A 22130-nucleotide genomic window follows, 5' to 3' on the forward strand; every position below is an offset into this window, starting at 1 on the left:
TAATCAGTTTATAAATGTGAGTTATTGCCACATAAATACAAGATGAAATATAATAAATTCTATCAGATAAATAAAAAGCATGTGGCAGTTCTGAGGAGAAGGAAAAACCATCTGGTTGGAAGGAGGAGAAGAACACCAGGTTGTAGAATTCTCTGGAACAACTGAGAAGTTTTTACTCTAGTTAAGAGGTGCTAAGGCTAGAAGTAGGAAAGGGTAAAAAGGAGTATGGTGGTCAAGGGAAAAACAGGAGTCAACAGTGATCTCTCAGCATTGATAGACAACATGTAGCCAAGAAAGAGAGCCAGTGTGGGGAAAAGACGTTGGATTAAAGTGTTGAGGGGATGCTGGCAGGCAATGAAAATGGCTCTAGAGAGAAATTTCTTCTCTAGAGCAAAGGAGACTGGAGTGAGCGAGCGTAGAGGCTGAGCTGATGAAGGAAGTCTATGAATGAATGAGGCTTCCAAGGAAGCGTGCTCCATAGAGAGAAGGAAGGAGGAGCCAGGGACAGAAACAAGGAAAGTGCCTTCACTTAGGGAGGGAGAGGCGAAGGTGGGAGGGTTGGGGAGGTGTGAGGGTGGGGAAGAGAGAGAGACGGTGAATGAGTCAGGAAGATGCTAGGTAAGAGACAAGGGAGTAGCTTGCTTCAGAGAAAGAAGGCAGAGGGTTGAAAAGAATAAAGGCTGGGAAAAAGGTATTGTATTAGTGGACTTCCCTGGTGGCGCAGTGGTTAAGAATCCGCCTGCCAATTCAAACGACATGGGTTCGAGCCTTGGTCCGGGAAGATCCCACATGCCGTGGAGCAACTAAGCCTGTGTGCCACAACTACTGAGCCTGCGCTCTAGAGCCCGCGAGCCACAACTACTGAAGCCCGTGTGCCTAGAGGCCATGCTCTGCAACAAGAGTAAGCCACCACAGTGAGAAGCCCGCGCACCGCAACGAAGAGTAGCCCCCGCTCACCGCAACTAGAGAAAGCCCGTGAGCAGCAACGAAGACCCAAGGCAGCCAAAAATAAGTAAATAAATTTATTTAAAAAACCCAAGATACTGTATTAGTTTTAGGTCATTGCTGAGTTACAAGAATGCAGAGTAGAAGCCAGCCTCCAAGGGGTTAAGTGGCAAGGAGGGCATATCCGGGTAAAGGGGCAGGACTTTGAGGAAACTTCTGGAGGAAATTCTAATGCCAAGGCAGACATATCAAGAAGCAGATTAGCTGTCAGTTTCAAGACCCTCACTTGCCCAGACCTTTCCCAGGCCCTAGGATGTACTAGCAGTGCCTTCCTATGGTTATGTAATCTGTAAAACTTAACACATGTAAGATGTTCGACTTAGTCTGTTCAGGCTGCTTTAACAAAGTTCCACAGACTGGGTGGCTTAAATAACAGAAATGTATTTATCACAGTTCTGAAGGCTGGGAAGTCTGATGTCAGAGTGCCAACGTGGTCAGGTAGAGCCCTCTTCCTGGTTTGCAGGCAGTGTCTTCTCTCCCTATGTCCTCACAAGGTGGGGGGAGTGGGGAGTTGGAGGAGAAAGGGAGAAAGATCCTCTTATATAAAAGCATTAGTTTCATCAGGAGGTCCCCACCCTCATGACCTAATCTAGCCCTAATTACTCCCAAAGGACCAGTCTCCAAATACCATCATATTGGGCATTAGGCTTTCAACATACGAATTTTGGAGGAAGACAAACATTCAGTCCATAGCAATATTTAAGTGCAGTCAGTTAAGACTACTGTATCTTTCTATTCAGGCCCTCCTTTACTCACAGTTCCCCTGTGGTTGTGAATGGCATTTGAGTATCTGCTTAGGGAACTAGAGTTAGGGTTTAAGGGGGATACACTGTGTGGTTCACATAGAGTTAATATATAGTTAAGCTACTACTAATAGTCTTGGGAGTTCTCCCTCCGCCACTGGGGCTGACTCATCCAGCAATGACACCAAGTGTGAATGTGTCTTTTGACACCTGGCATTAGGAAAAATGTGGAGGAGAAAAGGTTTGAAATGTACAGAGCCAAAAGCTAGTGTGTGAAACGTCCTTTTAATTATGAGATATGTAAAATTGCAAGAAGAGGATCTGGTTCTTGTCAAGGCCCAGTCAAAATGCAAATTCTTTCCTATCAGATAAGATAACCTAAAATTCATAATATACCACTGTGATGAGACATCAAAGGCAAACTGGTTAATGGGTGTTGTCAGTTCAAAGAAGATTTAAGATTAGTCATAGCACACACACACACACACACACACACAATTTTAAATGTTCTAAATTTTTTAGCTCACAAACGAAGGAAATTTGATGAGATTTTTATAAATTTGAGGAAAAAAATTCTACAGATTTTCATATTACCAATAATGGTGTGGGAAGCTAAAACTTTTCTAAACTATAAAAATGAACACATTTTAAAAAAATTAACGATGCTGAAAAACATTGAATCCTTGCCAAATAAAGAAGCAATCAAAGAGAATGCAGGTAAAAAACGAGGGAGGAAATGTTGTAGAGGCCAGACAGTTAATAAATTAAAATATTACATTATTTTTTAATTGTAGTATTTTTAAAAAAAATTATAATTTGTTGCATTTTTTCTCATTCTAAATAAATATTCACTTGCGTACTTAACTTTTTATTTATAAGTTTGAATTCTTTATTTTAAAGAGCCCTCCTGCCCCCAAATTGTATAACCTGCAGGCCCTGCAAAACCTGGATCCCCCCTCGTATAACAGCAGGGTTTTTTCCTGAAGGTTTACTCATGTTTGAACAGAAATAGCTAGGATGTCAGCTTTTGGCTAAAATAGGTATTAAATATTTCATTAATAGTAATTTTTAGACTAGGGATGACTTGAGCATTTTGTGCAGAAGAGAAGGAGCTATCTGTAAGGGAAAGATGGAAATATCACGATAACAGGGACACTTGTTGGAGCAGATCTCATTTTGTGGAAAGGAATAGATTAGACAGAATAGAGAGAACAGCTTTCAAAGGAAGGTACACACAGCAGTGAAGAAGGAAAGAGAGGGAGTGGACTCTGAATTAGTGTGGAGGGGCGCTGGGGGAGTTCTAGTCCCGTGACCCGAATCTTCTAGCTCATGAAGGAGGCCAGGTTATCACCTCAAGTACCAAGGGAGGGTGGTTTGAGGGGTTTCCAAAGCCTGAGCGTCACTAAGAACTGTTTTGCAAAATGAAACTGTGAAACAGCAGTGATGGACCTGCTCTCATCCAAACTCTGCCTATTAGTCCCAAGACACTGTACCCAGAGACCATCCCACGGTCTTGACAGTATCTGTCTAAGGCGAAGACAGAGTTTGGGGATAGCCCTATACTTTTACCTATTCTAGTGTCAGACTGATCAGAGGGTAAATCTGAGGTAATAACGCAAGGTTGGTAAGGAGACAGTCAGATGGGGAACTTGAGTTGTTGCCTAGAGGAAAGACACAGGGTTTATTTATATATGGCCTTATTCCACACAGGATATAAGGCAGCTTACAAGAATGCATGCAGTAAAATAGCAAGATGTGGTCCATAAATAAAAAATCAAGGCTGGCAAAAGCATAAAATATGGAAGAGAAGACTTCAGATGTGGCTTGTCAGGGGTCTTTAGGTGACTGAAATGTTGCCATGTGGATGCACGTTTAGGGTTATTTGGTTCAAGATCGGGGAGAAGAGATACAGTGAGGCACGTATCAGCACAACATAAGGCAGAACTTTCTAAGAAGTGCAGCTGCTTCACAATGGAATGGAGGTCACAAGCTCTTCCTCCATCACAAGACGCATTTAAACAGAGCTAGGTAGCTCCTTTTTGGCCTGCTATGAGATCCAGCTTATGCAGTGGGTAGACTGGCCCCTGACATGCACTTAAGGTCAGCATGTAATGATTGTATGAAAGGAACGGTTCTAAACAATGCACTATAAGGAATGAACTATTCTAAAATACTCCACACAGTAATAAAAACTTGTCAACAGTCATACTGAGTATTTGTATGACCTGCAGTATTGTTGCCCACCTTTGAGTGCCCTTGTAAATTGTAATCCCAAAATTTCCGAAGCAGAAATGAGTAAGCTCCAAATGGGAGGAGGGGTGGAGTGAGAAGTTCGTGGGTTATATCAGCTTCATCGTTCTCCTACTCTCCGAGTCGCCATTGGCAGTTTGCAGAGCTAGTGGTATCCCTCCACACAACATGCAACAACAATGGCTCTTGTTTCCTGTCATCTGTCAAGCCCAGTGCTAGACCCTGGGGAGAAATAGTATGCCAAAAAGACATAGTCCCAGCTTCTACGGTGATTGTTGCTTAGTGGGGAAATGACATTAGTAAAAATAATCACCTCTATATACTTATAAAGTCTGATAGGCATTATGAAGAAAGAGAAAAGTACTCTAGGAGAGTGGATAGCTGTAATACCTGCTATAGCATGAAAGAAGGACATGTTTTTGTATATCATCAGATGTAGGAAAGTGTGGGGCAGGGATGGGAGTCCAGAGCAAAGGTGTTTCAGGCTGAGGGGATGATGTGAGCAAAGGCTAAGAAACATGAGGGAGCATTTGAGGAATTGCATGGCCAGAGTGGCATGAGTCCAGGAGGGAGGATCCAGGCTGTGCTCAGAGGACGTTTATAGTCATCCTAATGGTGAGGGAAGCCCTTTGGTTTTACTGGGGGAGAAATCGATCATATTGGTGTTTTGCTGTTTTGTGTGTGTGTGTATGAAATCATTTTAGCTTTAGTGCAGGATTTAGATTGGGGAGTGGGGCAAGAATAGACATGGGGAGACCATTCTGTAGGCTGCATGAGGACTCAGGGTAAGAGATGGCAGTGATTTGGGGAAGGATTGTGGTGGCAAAGATGGAGAGAAGTGAAGGTTTCCTAAAAGTGAGTGTGAGATAAGAATGGGCAGGGTTTGGTGATGGATTAGATGGGAGGTAAAGGTGAAAGAGAGGAAGTGTTATCAAAGACGACTCCCGCAACTCGGCAGGTGAGTGTTCCATTCACTGAAAGCGTGCATCGATAGGGCTGGTCTGAGACACTGGCTGAAAGGAAACAGAGATCTTCTCACCTTACTTGGTTCAGGGTTAGAAAAGGCAGCCAGTTCAACTGGTTCAAATTCAGTTCAACTCAGTGCCATTCCATCCTATCCAGTTCAGTTAGACTCATCTTACGGAGCAGCTACGAAATAAGGCTCCGTGAGTGATCCAGACAAGTGTGAGTGGCTTTCAAGGTGGTTGCACGGTCATCTCTTGTACTGGCCACGTAACCAGTGGCTGTCCACATAACCAAAGCTCCCCACACAAAGTGCGAAGTGCCTACAGAGAAGAGATGAAATGTCGCCAGACTACAGCAGTTAGTGCCCCCTACAGAAGTCTTGACTGACTTCCAAGAGGATTGGACTTTTTCTAAAAATGGAGATAAGACTCTATAGGGTGCCTTTGAGGTTATTGGGCAAGGGGTGAGATGAACATGGAAGAACCTCCAATTTCCCTTTGTTGCTCTACACTGACCAAGCCCTGGGGATTGGAGTATGTATACTTGTTCTTAGTGCTGATTCCCTCTCAGGCTGCTAGGTGCTTCCTGAGGGATCCTGTGCTTGTGTCCTCACTTCCATGGATAGTAACTAATCTCTAATGATCCCATCTGTATTTTACAACAGCTAATTGAAAAGTGTCTGATAGCTGGGAATTTTCTGACAAAGGTGGTGGGCAAATCTAGTCTATGTATTGAGCATCTGGGGATGCTGGTTCTAGCCGCATCACTGCCCAAGGTTACAAGTGGAAAGCAGGAGCCCCAGCTTCCTCTCTCCACCTCCAGCCATGTCAGGCAGCCTTATGCCCCTTCCTCATGACCCCTAATGTTCCATCTCCCAAAATGCCACTAACACCCCCCCCTCCAGACTCCACTCAGAATCTCAGGGTAAATACCATTGTCTAAATACAAATACTTTTGGGGGAACTCATGTACTTTATCTAATTCTGGGTCTTAATAATACTGACTAACCCTTGCACACTCAACTCCATTTTCAAAATGTGATTCTCTAAGTGTTTCATTTAATGCCCATACAACTTTGTGGGGTATTATCATTATAATCACCCCCAGGAGGGCTAAGCTACTTACCCAAAGTCAGACCACTATGTAGCGGTTGAGCTGGGACTCTGCATTTCATGCTCTCACCCCTCTACCAGTTGTTCCCTCTGAATAAAGCAAACAGATCTGTATTGGGAGGGGGAGCTTGAAAATGTGAGGAGAGGATTTTCCCATTATCCCTTGAAGTCACACGACATAAGCAGCTGTCAAGTTCTCCCCACTTAATGGTTGTCCAGCTGTCAGCACAATGGCTAAGAGTACAGGATGTGAAGGGAGATAGTCCTGTATTCGAATACTGACCTTTAACCTCCTGTATGTGACCTTGAGCAAATTATTACAAACTGGGACAGTACAAAAAGGGACAGCCATCATAGGGCTTTGTAAGGAATAAGTGAATTAACATATATGTATACATATACATATAGATATACACACAAATACATATATGCCATAGTTTCTGAAACATAGTAAATCCTTTAAAAGTATTATTGTGGTGGCAGTGTTTTTGTAGTTTTATTCCAGAGCCCAACTTTCAAGTTGACCTCAATTTGAACAGGGGAGGCAAATAACTTTGAAGTGCTTTTTTGCTCCAGGTTGATTGGAAATGGCTGACTAGAATATTGTGTTGAGAAGGATTCTGAGGTTTACTCTGAGATCAGCTGAAATTAATTAGTGTTCCTATATGTGAGCTGTGTGATTTCGCCCTTTCTTGAGACTCATTTGCAGCATCTGTCAGTCTGTGCCTTTGCTTCTCAACCTGATTGTCTGCCTTAAGCATTTGCTCATTTTTTTTGTCAGGACCAGTCCAGCTATGTTCAAACTAAGTGCAGTTTCCAGCTCACAGGGGCACTGCCTGCTTGGGTGAGAGCAAAGAGTTTAATGAACAGGAGCTATGTATGGATGGGTTCTGACAAGAGGGGTTAGCAGGCTGGGGATTCAAAAATAACTACACTGCAGCAACTCTGGGTGAGCAACACATGCTATATATTTCCATCCAAATAAAAGGCATTTATTTTGAAGACTCTGGAACAGCTGTAACTTGAGATTCCCACAAATGCTTGGAAAACTGTCAGTCCTTTCTGAGTGGCAGTAGATATAGAAGCAAGAATGCCAGTAAGAATGTAAAACTGATTCTGAGAAACAGGGCCTGGATTAGCCTTCCAAGAAGCCAGCATTCTTTAGCACTGATCTGGCTTTCAAGTGCTTAGGGGACAGTATTTTTATGAAGCTTACTGATTAAACATTTGCTGATCTCTGTCCTGGAAGAATTAGAGATATACAATAATTATTATGAATGATCTCTTAGAGTAGGGCTTATCAAATATTCCATTCTGTGATCTGCAGAGAATTCTAACAGTGTGCTATGTTTTTCTTTTGCTTCTACCAAATTCATCAATGTCTCAGGTCATTATTTGTCTGATCACAACAACATGCATTCATGAATATGTATCACCTAAAATCCTGCAATTTTATGTGTTAATTTGCTCATGTCTTTAGGTGTTTATAGCAATTAAATGAGACCTTGATAAATTTAGAGGAAATAAAAAAAGCTTTGATATTATGAGTGCTTATGTGATTGAACTGCAGGCTCTGAGATAAATTATATTTTGTGCAACTATTAACTCATTTATTGGTTTATTAAATATTTTCCCATTTGGTTACATTTCTTCTTAGGAAATAAGCAGTCTCTTCTTTTATTTTTTTTATTTTTATTTTTTTTGCGGTACGCGGGCCTCTCACTGTTGTGGCCTCTCCCGCTGCGGAGCACAGGCTCCGGACGCGCAGGCTCAGCGGCCACAGCTCACGGGCCCAGCCACTCCGCGGCACGTGGGATCTTCCCGGACCAGGGTACGAACCTGTGTCCCCTGCATCGGCAGGCGGACTCTCAACCACTGCGCCACCAGGAAAGCCCAAGCAGTCTTTTCTTGACTGCATTGTTTGACCCTCTTCTTTTGTTGATTTTAGCTTGTGAATGCAACTAATCCTTAACATGGCTAATGTGAATTAGGTGTACTGTCCTATTGGGTATCTATCAGGGAGTCTGGAAATTTATTTGCAGTGGGTCAGGGCAGCCACAGGGAAGGCTGCTCAGGGGTCAGAGTTCTGTCACAGTCCCACCAAGTAGGAGGGGACCCAGGTGGAGAAGGGATCCAGTGATAGCAGAGGTCACCAGTGGAGAAGGGGCCAGTGACAAAGATTTCTGACTACCTGAGAAAGAAGAGTTGGGAGTTGCGACAGCCCTGCCAAGCACAGTGGTGGGTAATTACAAGGGTGGTGTTCCAAAGGTAGGGCTTGGTAGCACAGGGATTTGAAATGGGGTCCAGAGAAAAAGCACCATCCTGGGAACTGGGACATGCCAGGGTGGAAATGGCACGAAGGTCCAAAGGAATGAGAGTGGCAGTAACTTGGTACCAGTCTACAACTCCAGGAAGGGATGGGGTGGGGTTGCCAGATTTAACAAATAAAGATACAGGACGTCGAGTTAAATCAAATTTCAGATAAACGAAGAGTACTTTTAGAACCAGTATGTCCCATGCACTATCTGGGCATACTCATACTAAAAATTTATTTATTGTTTATCTGAAATTCAGATTTACCTAGGCATCCTGTATTTTATCTGGCAGCCCTAGGTGTGTATAGGGGACACTGGTCAGCACTTGTGTGCTTGAGGAAGCCTCACTTATCTGGGAATGACGGTGGGGCTGGCTGGAGGGAGGCTGGCGGTGGGGAGAGTGAGATGGAGCAGGGCTAACATGTGTCTATGTGTGTGACAGAGAGAGAAAGAAAGAGGGACTAAGAGACTAATCCTGAATAATTATATGTTGGCTTTAAGACCCACTTATTTCCATAATTTCTCATTACTTTTTTGGGGGGAGGGGTTTGTTTTGCTTTGCAAGCACAAAGTTGCACTTGGCCTTTGTCAGAGACAGGATATTTGTTGGTTTGTAACATGAAACTGGCAAAGCTGTGTATACCCAAAGCAGTGCCATCTCATTGAGAATGAAAATTTCAATCCTCCGAAACGGTTGTCTAGATTACAGTGAACACATGAATATTTGGAAACATCTGGATGATTGCTATCCTTTGCATAAAAAGCCACATGACTGACTATATTTTTCCATTTTTACCCAGATATTTTGGAATAATGTAGACAGCCAAAGGGGCTCATCTCCAAGAGAGAATACAAAATCATCATGAGGTAGGAAATTTTCAAAACTACTTCTTGACTTTTTTCAGTCTTTTTGATTTGCCTTTATGCCTTCTAATTATTTTATTGATCTTTGGTTCCTATCCTACCCCCTGCCCAGTGCCAAGCACAGTGCTTGGCACAGAGTAGATGCTGAATAAACTTTTTAAATGAATACATGGTTTAATGTATATATTATTCTTAAATAATTTAACCTCCGGTACAGAGATTATACTAAGGATTGAAAAACTATTTATTTAAAAAGGAAGCGAACACATATGATTGACTGCACACTATGAAACAGGAACTTGGCCAGACAATATATATTATGTGTCTATGTACATATACACACATGTATGTAGATATATATATATATATACTATTGCAGTCACCTTGTGAGTAACATTAGTAGGGCCATTATACATTTGCATAGACACAGAGGTCGAGTGGATTGTGAAGATCCTCTTCTAATAAGAAGTAGGGCAGGGATATGAACCCTCATCTGTCTGAACTGAAATTGATTCCCCTGATTCCATGCAGACTTCCTGGACTAATCTGAAGTCATTGTTCATGTTTTGGGAGGTCTCATATCACTTTGAGAATTTGATGAAAGCAAGATTCCTCTCCCAGAAACATGAACATAGAAAGGAATATTCCCGATTTACAAGCACTGTGGGTTCATCAAGCATCCCGGATTAAGGACCTCATAATTAGGATTCAGATTTCTTCCCACAGAGTCAGGGCTGAAGATTGGAATCAGCCTGAAACTGGTGTGGTCACAGCCCAGTTCTCTGACAGCCTGTCCACGAACCTTCCCTCATGGAGGAGAAAGGATCATTTATCTTCTTTTCATACAAGATCTGCTCAACCCTCAGAGAGCTAACGTGCTTCTTTCATTCCTGTTGGGATTACATAGTTCTACCAGTAAATGTGTATACTATACTTTATATTCAATATATTCATATTCAAAAAATATAGATTTTCTAATTCCTACTTTTCCTCATTTAGTAATTAGAACATTAATAGATAATAGTCACCCAAATAAAATTGTGTCAGGTGCCAGAAGCACAGCAATGAACAAAACAAATGTAGTCCCTGCCCAGAGGCAGAGTCAGCATGAAGCTAAAGAAGATTAAGCTTTGTGTCCCCACCAGCTCAGCCCCTTTTGAGGTCCCGGGAGAGGCCTGAGGAAAGTGTTCACACAATTGATTATAAGTTTTTTGTAAAATGTGCACAGTAAGGTACTTTTGTATTGTTTTTCTTAAAGAGCCAGTCCCCTCCCCCAAGGGTACAAGCTCAGGGGCCTGCATCTGCCCCATCGCTATCCTCATGGAGCTTAGAGAGGAAGGGTTGACAGTTGATGGATGAGTAGTTGCAAGACTGATGGATCTCAGGGTTGGGGGAGGGCTGGGTAGCTACTGCAAGGGGATTTAGTCTTTTGGCGGGTGACCATTTAAGCTGAGACCTGAAGGATGAATGTTTGGTTTTGTTTGTGTGTCAAGGAAGGAGCTTCATTAACAGGTGGGGAGGACTGTGGGTGACAAGGCCCTGGGCCAGGAGGGGGCAGGGCTGGTTTGAGGCCTGCACTGGGTACCCCATGGCTGGTGGGCATGGGGAGTGAGGGGAGAGCGATGGGTGAGGAAGCTGAATAGAAGAGTGAGCAGTTTCCCTGGGACCCTGCAAGGCCTGTTAAGCATTTTGAACTTTATTCTAAGGACGGTGAGAAGCTGCTGAAAGGGAGTTACATGATCAGATTTGCATGCTGAGAAAACACTCTGGTTGTAGGGTGGAGAATAGATTTTTTTATTTTGTTTTGTTTTGTTTTGAACTTCTAGAAACACTGCCTGGATCACAGCTGTGACTTGATAAACAAGTGAAATATTCCTTGGTGAGGTGAGGGGAAATAATTCTCTCAAAGGCCATACACCTCAGTATGTGAGAGGACAGAACACCCCAGCCAGCATCTGACATACTGAATCAGAAGGACAGGTGAATCAGGGCAACAGGGAACAAGCTGGGATATCTGTGCTGTTGGTGGGTGTGTGTAGTGTGTGGCTTTTCTGGCACCCTTCATTCCTTCTCCATCACAGTTGACATCAGGTTGGAAGCAGTGAGGATTGAGGGAGACTATAGAAAACCAAACATCTCGAATCAACAGCTTGTGATGAGGATAAAGGTGGTGTCAATGCTAGTGTCAAAAATCATGACTCTCTTTAAGAAGCCTTTAGCGCAAAAGTGAGCTTGCATGTGGAAGGGCCAATAAAAACTGGTTAATCTAGCAGACTGCATTCAGCCGAGTTCCAAACTTCACCAGGCCGGTTGCTCTCACCTCTTCCCAATAGCTTCCTCGATTCCTTACCTGGTTAGGCTGTTTTTGCTCCAGACTTTGCTCTCCTACTCTTCCTCTGGAATTGTTCATAGTTTGTTACTATCAGAGAGAAACCCTGATATTCGCTTTGTCCAGCGGTGACTCTGTGAGATGCTATTGCATGGGATGTGACAGAAAGATGCCTCACAGATTAGAGTTGCACAAGGGTCTGAAGACATTGTTTGAGGACCTGCATCCTAGCCCTCCTCGACAGCACAAAATCAGTTCAGCAAAATTCAGCCACTGAAGTCCAGCTCAGTGGGCCTGGCTGAACAAGGAGCATGGTAATAATTCTTAACAGGGTGTATTTATTAAGTGAAGGAATTATAGAATACATTTCAGATGAAAAAGAAGTGTTCACGCTTCAAGGGTAATGATCACTTGTCCATAAAACTAATAGATATACATTTCGTTTGTGATGATGCTAGATAAATAAGGAGTTAAGACATTTTCAGAATTACAATGGCGTTTCTTATCTGCCTGCATTAAATCAAGCTCAAGAAACTAATGCAAACTCCACATTGCCTATAGTCTAATACAAACTATCAGCATCTAGGGTTAAAAAACTTCTGGGAAATCAGGAGTAAGGCTTTCAGTGTTCCCACCATCTATCAGTCTGGAAAGCTTTTCCTAGTTTTTCTATTTGGGGGAGGCATTTTAGATTTGTGTACCTGTCAACTTGAGCGAGGGGTTGAAGAAGAAATTCAAAGGAAGGAAAAGGAGCCGATGATCACTGTCCTTGGGGGTGAGGCGGCGATGGGGAGAGCAAAGGCTGGGGAACTGGAAGGGCATGATGGGGAAGGGCGGTGTGGCTGCTGTCAGCTCTAACCTGTTTCCTTCACTCCCGGGGAACCGCCCCTTTCCCTGATCTCGGAAACAATGACGCTGCCTTGGAGCTCCTTTGCAGCCAACCCACACTGAATGATAGCTGTCCCTGCCGTTTTCTTAAATGTCACTGGAGGAAGACATTTTCTCTTCCCTGGAGTACACATGCTCTGCTCATGGATAAGTGGACGCTTGATCCCATTTTCACACTTTCCAAAAATGGGTCACCGATGAGTCACAATTTTGTCAACTTCTCTGATATGAGAAGCCATACATGGAAGTATACAGAAATGATTTCTTTAATGTGATGTCCTTTCTATGTGGCAGTAAAATGACTTTCCTACCATCAGGAGAAACGTGTGCTCTGAATTATTTTTATAGCCATAAAGGCAGATCTGTAAAATGCTGTCTGTACCTGATAGCTCTGCTTTTATTGATTCTATTCAGAATTATATCATTCCTTGAAATGCTGGGGAACGGGAAAAGAGAACAAGTATATGTTGGTGGTCTGTGTGTGCTTTACAGAATTAGTTGGTGTGAATTATAATTCCTGAACCCTGTTGTCCAAGCAATATAACTTTTCACATATTCTAAAATAGCTTAATTCCTATTTGGGGCCCCTGTCTAGTGCCAAGAACTTAGTCTCAGTTAATTCAGAGCTTCTGACCCTGTTTTCCTTGGAGTGATATCTAAGCTCTTGAGGAACAATTGCTGATATATTTCCAGCATGGGGCTCTTGGATGTTGGAGAGGGGTTTGGTGTTCGGTCCTCAGCACCATATAAGTCCTACCAGACTGAAAAGCGAAGTGACCCACATACCCAACCAGCTGCTGGGTTGTCCCTTATTTCCATTCACAAGGTCTTTTTTTGTTGCTCCTGGTCATTTTGCTCCTTTTGAGTCACTCTGGGGCGTGGGGACCCTGTGAGGCTGTAGGAGTCCAGAACTACTTATCTTATCTTGACTGTAACCCTGGGTATTTGAAATATTGTTTTCCATTATGAAGCAGGGGAAATGAGATTCAGAGTAACTAAGACCTTGCCCAGATTAGCAGAGCACAATCTGCTTTCCAGACCCATGTGGCTCCCTTCATTATAGTGACTACCTGTCCAGCTTTATCCTCCCACTTCTAAGAAGCCTCTTCTTATCACCTGAGAATAATGTCTACCTCCCTAGGAATTTCACAGCCTTTGCTGTGGTCAAACCTTTGGGATGACATTTAACCATCACATACCGCTTTATATGCTAGTTATCTGTGCACATGTCAAGATAGCCCTAATTAGACTGTGGCTTTGAGAAGGCAAAGACCATTTCTTATGTTTTTCTCCATCTTTTTCACTAGTACCACACTATGTACATGCCAAATGCTCAATATATGATTGATTAGAATAGAAATGATATGTTAATAAATAAATTAGTAAATGGATGAATGTTTACTCCCTATAACCATTTGTTCTGTTTCTGTGTTTAGACTGTGATTGTACCCTAGTTAACAATATAGTATAGCCCATAGACATCTACTCTTGCCCTGACCTTTTAACTCAACTGTCCCTAATCTATACAATACCCTGGAGAGCATATAGATCCAGCAATGGTGCGGCTTTATCGCAGGCTTTTCCTGCTCTGCCTACAGAATCTACTGGTCCCCCCACCTCCCTGACTGTTGATTTCCTAATTTTCTGACTCCATGCCCAGGATCTAGATATAGGCCTCAGCTTCCTCCTTTGTTAAGACATGTCATTTAGACCCTTACTTTTCTCATTGACTTTGGTAGGACCTGCTGCCCTGTCACAGGATTGACTCTCAACTCTACATGTTCCCTTGATTGTCTTGAGAGACTCTAGGCACAGTCAGTGCCTACGCTGTCATCAGCCTGTGGTTGTCTTCACCAGTGTCCTCATCTTCCCAGAGGACGGAAGGATTATTATACTGGGGACATCGGAATAAATCCCAGTAACTATCCATTCATTCAAGAACAGAAGTCCAATTCGATTTTAATTATTTTAATTAGAAAACAGTTTAGATTAATATCTATAGTGAAAAGGAGGAAACGGTATGCTTTCCTATATATTCTATGGCAAAGTTTAATGCTCAGGGTTAATCCCCACCAAGCCATCAGGTCTATTGGTTGTAATGGATAGAAATTCAATTCAAATTAATTTCAGCCAAAGAAAAGAACTAATTGTCTATGTAATTGCAAAGTCTGGGGCTTCAGGCACAGTGGGATCCAGGTGATATCTGACTCTTTTATAAAAATCTATTGACTCTGTTTTCCTTTGTTTTGGCCCCCAACAATGTCTGGTTTGGGTGCTCCTTTCATCTTGCAATGTCAGAGGCAGAGAGGTCCTTTTTATCTCAGCATCCTATTAATTCCAAAAAAGTACTCTGATTGCCACTGTTTGGGTTGTATCTACTGTTAGACTCTGATCAGCTTGGATCATGTGTCTCCCTCTATAGTTGTCAGTGCAGGACCCTATGATTGTGAACCTCTCTAGAGTCACATGAAGTGAGGAAAAGGCAGATTCCAAAATGAAGCAATGGAGCAAAGAGCAAAAAACCCAACCACTGCCCACTGTTTGGCAAGTGGGAATTTATGAGTTAGGTCCTTTGTAGCACTTTCTTTGCCATGTAAAGTGAATCTATGCCCTAGAAAGGGCTATAGGGCTAATATCTCTTATTAAATTCAGGCCCTGTGCTGAGTACATTAAATGCATCATATTCTTAGCTCTTACTGGATTCAGCCCTCTTAGGAGTCATACATCGCCCAACAGGCTGAACTAGGCCTCATGTGAAAGGAGAGCCCTTACTTCCTAAGCATTCACAGCTCCCATTTCACACACTGCTCTTGATCTCTTTCTTCTGACCTCCCCCAGTGTCTATTCCACCACTTACCAGTCCATTGTGGTTATACCAATTGGCCATCTCCCAAAGCTTCCAGCCTACTCTCCCCTTCTGGCTGATGGCTCCAAGCACAGGAGACCCCACCCATGTTGACTTACTCTGTGGACCATTCACACTGAGCTTTCAAGGTGCCCTATCATGGTATATTTGTTAGTTCCACACAGCTGGCATTCTCTGAGGTAGACAGAGTCATCCCAATTTCTCGTCTGAAGACACAGAGATTCCAAGAAGTAAAGGACCTTTTCCAAAGACATATATCTAGACGTAATTAACTGAATATGGAGTTAAACCCAAAGCCTGATTATGAATTCACCAGACACTAACTATGTTAGGTTAATATGCATGAAACACTTGTAAGTCCTTGCAAATTTGGCAAGTCAAGATAGAAGTTTTGGTCTAGTCAATAAAGATATTGCAGCTTGGTGATATTTCTAGGTGATGCTCTTGCCTGAATTTTGAGTTGAGAAAAGAAAAACAAAATTTAAGAATACAAGGAAACAGATTCACTGTGAAGGTTTGTGCTGTTTTTGAGAATGGAGCCTCCCAGAATTGTGCAGTACACAACATAAACAACATTGCATAGTAGCCCTGCAAGGAAAGGAATAATTAGAAACTTAATTTAAAATAAATCACCATTTAAATTATATGATTTGCTTAAAGAAAGTTAAGCTTAAGGCTTACTTGTGTTATATATGTATGTCTGTATATTAAAATTCAAAGTAACAGCATTATATCTGTTATCTGCTTGAGCCCTGCAATTTCTCATATCTGATGCCTTTGCCCATAGGGTGTCAGATTGTTGATTCTCTGCAAAGGCGTGGCTTTCTGATTCTAAGGATAAAAACTATATAAGCATCAGAATCCAAAGGCTTCTTTTATTTTAAACAGCTCTTAACATTTTGACAAGTTAAGCACAAATGAATCATAAATGTACAGATTAAATTTCTCTTGGAATACAAATGGGTTTAAAACAGAGGAAGAAAAAGTGGTTGGTCCAATGCATCCATATTTTGCTGAGTCAAGAACTTTCAAAAAAGAGCCTAGTGTTTGAAAAATCTAAATATGCCCTAATAAAACCACAAATGTGAATATTTCCATATTTTAGTATTCTGTTTCCATTTCAAAGTCAAAATAGTTTAATGAGCACGTTTAGAAAGAAATTCTCTCCCTTTCCCTAATTAGTGGTTTTTCTTGTCTTGGCATCCTTTATAGTTTTACTTGAATTTCTTTACTTTATCATCTGTAGTCAGATGAAAACATAAGCTGACTCTGCCTGATGAACTGCTTCTGTGTGACTGCTTCTGTGTGGGCTCCATGGTTTACCTAGACAAGAACCTTCTCTGCTTGTTTCAACCACCACATAACAGGAACACTTATTATTTGGGTCACTGAGCAAAAACCATCAACAAGACACATTTACAAGAATGGCCATCATCAAAAAATCTACAAACAATAAATGCTGGAGAGGGTGTGGAGAAAAGGGAGCCCTCTTGCACTGTTGGTGGGAATGTAAATGGATACAGCCACTATGGAGAACAGTATGGAGGTTCCTTAAAAAACGAAAAATAGAACTACCATATGACCCAGCAATCCCACTCCTGGGCATATACCCTGAGAAAACCATAATTCAAAAAGAGTCATGTACCACAATGTTCATTGCGGCGATATTTACAATAGCCAGGACATGGAAGCAACCTAAGTGTCCATTGACAGATGAATGGATAAAGAAGATGTGGCTCATATATACAATGGAATATTACTCAGCCATAAAAAGAAACGAAACTGAGTTATTTGCAGTGAGATGGATGGACCTAGAGACGGTCATACAGAGTGAAATAAGTCAGAAAGAGAAAAAGAAATACTGTATGCTAACACATATATATGGAATCTTAAAAAAAAAAGGTTCTGAAGAACCTAGGGGCAGGACAGGAATAAAGATGCAGACACATAGAGAATGGACTTGAGGACACGGGGAGGGGGAAGGGTAAGCTGGGATGAAGTGAGAGAGTAACATGGACATATATACACTACCAAATATAAAATAGCTAGTCAGAAGCAGCTGTATAGCACAAGGAGATCAGCTCGGTGCTTTGTGTCCACCTAGAGGGATGGGATAGGGAGAGTGGGAGGCAGACGCAAGAGGGAGGAAATATGGGGATGTCTGTATATGTATAGCTGATTCACTTTGTTATACAGCAGAAAGTAACACACCATTATAAAGCAATTATACTCCAATAAAGATGTTAAAAAAAAAAAGACACATTTACAAGGGGTGAGAAAAATAAATTGCTGCTTATCTGCTCCATATCCCAGGTTCTTTAATAACATGATCTGACTTGGGCTGGATGTATTGAAAAAGCAATTAAAAGGATAAAAGTAAAGTAAAGTAAGTAATCCTAAGGAAACTAAGTTACCCATCTAAGTAAAAGAGGATAACTCTTGCAGAGACAGTGAGTGCTGAATCCCAGAAGCAGAAATCGTGTGTTTACTGAACCCTCTTACAGGGTGAGAACGCCAGAGATTCATCTTCCTAGGAGACGAGCAGAACTAAACTGGCGTGTGGGCAAAGAAAGGGGGACCCAAGATAGCAAGAAAGAAATAGATGAGGATTTGGCATGGTCACATAGTCAGGCACTTAGCCCAGGAAGAGGCAGCTTGAGGAGAGCCGAGCTATTGAATAGGGCAGAGAAGGGAGGTGCCTATGAATAAAAAGATGATTAAACAAGAGGCCCCTTTCTTGGTAGCTACAATCATTTTTCATTGATTGAGCACAATCAGTTGTGAGTATTGCAGAGCCCTTGCTGTTAAGAATCATGCTGTTAAGAGCCATGAGGTGTGATTTTGTCTCAGAGCAGGAAGCTTAAAGAAATATTGAGATGAAGTGCCTATCTGACAAAGAATACTGGGGCAGAATCCATATTCATTGACATTAACTTTACTACTAACTTTTTTTTTTTTTCTTTTTTTGCGGTACGCGGGCCCCTCACTGTTGTGGCCTCTCGCGCTGCAGAGCACAGGCTCCGGACGCGCAGGCTCAGCAGCCATGGCCCACGGGTCCACGGGCCCAGCCACTCCGCGGCACGTGGGATCCCCCCGACGCGGGGCACGAACCCGCGTCCCCTGCATCGGCAGGCGGACCCTCAATCACTGCACCACCAGGGAAGCCCCTACTACTCACTTTTGATTTTCAATATTACCTTGGAGACCAGCTATGTTATTTTCAACATCTGGGCTGATTTCTCTTTACATTTCCCAAGCAGGCTTCTGCACCTAACCTTGAGTTTTGGTTGTGTCAGTTTGAGGGCTTTTCAGGGGCTGGAGGGGAGAGTGTCACTCTTTCTTTTTGCCCTCTATGTAAATTGGAGCTGAGGAATGTCCAGACTGCATTGGCAGAGCTGATTTCAGAGTCATCTTGAACCTTAAGGAAAAACCTGTTTCTGGGTTTTGGATGGCCCGAAAGCCCTCCAGCCATCAACCTGCCTACCAGCAGGGAATCTCTTTGCTAACTCAGCATCCTGCCCTCAGTCAACCTTGTTCCTTGTACTCCTAGAATTTGCAGGTAGAGTCTTCAACAGCAAGGTCATCAGACAGCTTCGAAAGGAGTAAATGTTGCTATCTGATATAAAGGAACCGTTGTACAAAGCACATTCACTTATAATTATCACACAGCCAAACAGAAGAAAATGAGCCCCTTTCCTAGAGATTTTTGAGCTAACTACTTTGAAGATTCACCTGAGGGTAAGTGTCTACTATGACCATGTAGCCATGTGGAGGCTCATGAGTGCTTTTCTATTTATATATTTGAATAAAACTCAAGGGAAACAGTTGGGTACAATAAACAGAACATTGGCCCTAAATGGAGCCTGATAGACATGAGTTTAAATCCTAGCTTTGTCACTCAGTAACTCTGAGACATTGAGCAAGTTACTTTTAAACTTATTGGATCTCAGTTTTTTCATCTGTAAAATGGAGACAATAGCTATCTTTGAAGACAAGTACCAAAAGAGATGATGTAAGTGGGTCACCTGGCACCCATTGGTCTTGCAACAAAGGTTGGTTTCCTGTCCTTCTTTCTTTCTTCCAAGTGTCCTCACTTGAAAATAATTTTTTTACCGGTGTTTTTCAAAAGGCTCAAAAATTCACCCAAACTTCATGAGCGTAAAAGGACTCCACCAAACAACCCTTTAAGAAGCAGTCCCATAAAAGTATCTAGAACAGGTGTATTATTTCTTTTAAAGAGCATAAGAGTTTAACAACAGAAAAGTTACAGAGAACAATGTTTTTCAAGCAATGGTTTTAGAGTGGCTAGGAGGTCAAGTCACAAATAATCTAAGGTCCCTTCCAGGTCTAAAATTCTATGGTTCCATGAAATTACGACAGTAGCTGCAAACCAAGGCTGCCCTCTATGACTCAGAAAGAATTGCAGGCACTGGGCTGGCTACTTGGCATACTGAAGATTTGATTAAAAACCCACTACCCTCAAATATTACCTTTGGGATTAGCAGATCAAATAAATGCACGCTACTGCCTTGTCAGATGTAGCAAATTTGTTTTCGTCTGCCAGTACATTCTAATGGAGAGAGTACCCAGTAGCTAAACAAACTAGCAAACAGTCCATGAAGATGAGAACAGGGAAGGGGGGTGGCATTCCGAGCCCAATCTACTAATCTCTTGATTACTGATTGGCATTATCTATATGAGGGAATTTAGTTATATGTAAAATAAGAGATATAGGGAAAAATCTATAAAGGTGTCCAGTTCCGAAACTAAGAACTCTCAAAAAAATCCAAACAAGGAAGCTGGGGTAAAAATGATTTTAACTTCTTTTAAAAATAGAATTAATTTCCATTTAGATGAATTTTTAAAAAGTGAGTTCTAGAAAACTTGGTTTTGCAACACTAAGCGTTGTTTGAAACAATTTATTTTCAGTGGCTATTTCAACATGAGAAATGGAATGTAAACACTCAGGATATGACAATATCTCTCGCAAGGAGCAAGTATGTGTATGTGCGTGTGTGTTGGAAGGATGTCTTCCCTTTTTTTTTGAGAAGATAAATTTTTTTCCTCTTGCTTTGGGAGTTTATTCTGTTGCTAGAAAATACTGCAAACATGGATTCAAAAATCACCTTTATTTTTCACACTGGGAGTTAGGGAGAATCTGAGTAATTAAGTAGCAAGAACACAGATTCCTAAAGACACTTCAAAATCAAGATATTCTTGCCTAGGGAAGTAACAGTCTGTAGCAACAGATAGTTGCCAAGACAAACATGTTTTAAGCACCTACTATATGCCAGGTTCTGCTTTGACACTTGTAAAGGGGCTGGAATCTTGGAGCTCTGTCAATGCCCCCAGATGGTGTTCTAATTTACAGAAAAATAAAATACTTTTAGAGTGAAATGGATTCTTCTACTCAAACCTGAGCAGATGAGAGATCTAATTCAGGTTAAGCAACACTATGCAGTCTTCAAAATTAGTGAAAAAGGAATTTGCTTAATTATATTAAGCAAATATAATTAATAATAATTTATAATAATTATAAAATATAATATAATTCGTAGCTGTGCGGTCTTTCTCTAGCTGCTGCGAGCGGGGGCTACTCTTTGCTGCAGTGTGCGGTCTTCTCATTGCGGTGGCTTCTCTTGTTGCAGAGCATGTGCTCTAGGCACGTGGGCTTCAATAGTTGTGGCATGCAGGCTCAGTAGTTGTGGCTCACGGGCTCTAGAGCACAGGTTCAGTAGTTGTGGCACACAGGCTTAGTTGCTCTGCGGCATGTGGGATCTTCCTGGACTAGGGCTCGAACCCGTGTCCCCTGCATTGGCAGGCAGATTCCCAATCACTGCACCACGAGGGAAGCCCAATGGTATAATTTGTACAGCTAAATTTTCATAGGTATGTATGTAAGAAAACTACTTGATGATTTTAACCTTACAAAAATAAACAGAGCCACCAAAACTTTAAAAAACTCAATAAATAAATAAAACTGAAAATACAAAAAAACTGGGAGGCAGTACACTAAAATGTTCACAGTGATGTTTTTATGGTGGTGGAAACATGAGTGATTTTGGTTTTCATTCTTATTTATTTTTTAGCATAAGCCTACTTTTCCTGTATAGTTTAACATATAAAAATTCCTTGGAAGAAGGAGATGAAGGAAGAATAAAGTTAGTGAAGATGGGAAGGAGGAAGGAAGGAAGGGAGGGGTGAGGGAGGAAGGAAGGAAATAAATCATGCTTGAGGAAGGATATTTTTCTTTCTGCCACTCACTTCTGAGAACCCTGGCTGTTTAGGCCATAAACCCACAACTGCTCATTTTTGCATATGCAGGTTGTCAAGTTTTTTCCCAGATGTGGCAGAGCTTAAGATATCTAACCTGAGTATTATAGGAAAAGTTAGAATGATGGAACGGTTAAAGCAAACGGGAGTCTGAGTTTGCAACTGTTGTCCCAAATAAATTTAAAGCAAGTGAAAGTCCAAGTGAAAGGGATTGGAGCCAGGAAGTGACAAGTAGATGAGGATGGGGTCTAGTACAGAGGCCTGGGTATGAGCATTGCTCAGGGAAGGCTGGCTGGATGCCGTGGGATTGAAGGAAGTGGGTGGAGTAAGTTGAAGTAAGGCTTGGGGTCTGAATCATCTGCTGGAATGACACCTAGTGTTTCTTGTGGTGCCATCAGAGACTCCTTGCCAAGTTAGAGCATCTAAGGGAAGCCTCAAGGGACCTTCATTAGGTGAACCACCTGAGAGCACCCTGCCTGTTGGTAAAGGTTCAGATCCAGCCATATGAGTCCTGTTTCT

The 22130-nt window shown here is 42.0% G+C and overlaps 1 long non-coding RNA gene across 1 annotated transcript in view; it reads left to right on the plus strand.

Moving 5' to 3' along the window:
• LOC137224439 (uncharacterized) overlaps window positions 1-22130 on the plus strand; it is a 227200-nt gene that overhangs the window by 72430 nt on the left and 132640 nt on the right. Inside the window, exon 2 of the long non-coding RNA XR_010943341.1 lies at window positions 9192-9258. This is a non-coding gene — a long non-coding RNA (uncharacterized lncRNA). The remainder of the gene's footprint in view (window positions 1-9191; window positions 9259-22130) is intronic.

The sequence above is a fragment of the Pseudorca crassidens genome, chromosome 5 (genome assembly GCF_039906515.1).
Source record: "Pseudorca crassidens isolate mPseCra1 chromosome 5, mPseCra1.hap1, whole genome shotgun sequence".
NCBI classification, from domain to species: Eukaryota; Metazoa; Chordata; class Mammalia; order Artiodactyla; family Delphinidae; genus Pseudorca; species Pseudorca crassidens.